This window comes from Gavialis gangeticus, unplaced genomic scaffold, assembly GCF_001723915.1.
Source record: "Gavialis gangeticus isolate Ggan-Ray unplaced genomic scaffold, GavGan_comp1, whole genome shotgun sequence".
NCBI classification, from domain to species: Eukaryota; Metazoa; Chordata; order Crocodylia; family Gavialidae; genus Gavialis; species Gavialis gangeticus.
This window is the reverse complement of record NW_017729011.1, coordinates 18,125,461-18,126,116: the sequence shown is the minus strand read 5'-3', so window position 1 is coordinate 18,126,116 and position 656 is coordinate 18,125,461.

The window sequence follows — 656 nt, the reverse complement described above, 5'->3', positions numbered from 1 at the left end:
GGCAAATTAATAATAATAACTATCAAGTGTTCAACATGTATGATAATTTGTAACTTATTGTTACATAAATAACATGTAGCAATAATAAATGAATAATTGTATGATTATAATTATTATATAATGATAACACTAATGGTGAATTAATAAAATATAAAGTTCAAAGTGTACAACAATTATAACTTATTTTGCATCATAAATAATATATAATGTAGCAATAATACGCTAATAATAATTATAATATTATGTAATAGATAACCCTAAAATAGTGGTGATACTAAAGTGTTCAAAATGTATGATAATTTTTGACTTAGTTTTTACACAATAAATAATGTATAACATAGCAATAATACATTAAAATAGGTGTCTGATTATATAATAATAATGATAAAATAATGATGAATTAATAATAAAAAGATAAAGTGTTCAAAATGTACATTAAGTTTTGAAGAAGCAATTTTGAAAAAAATTGCTTGCAAGGAACAATTTTTCCAACTATTTAGTTGGCCTAATAAAAGAGATCACATCTACCCAAAGAACCTCGTCTGCTGTTAATTGTTGTGGCAGTGAATTGATGCAGCACATGCATCACCCAAGTCCCTTCACGGAGTCTGAACTAACGTTGGGGTTTGCTGTCAGCACTTCCTTATGGTGCTTGT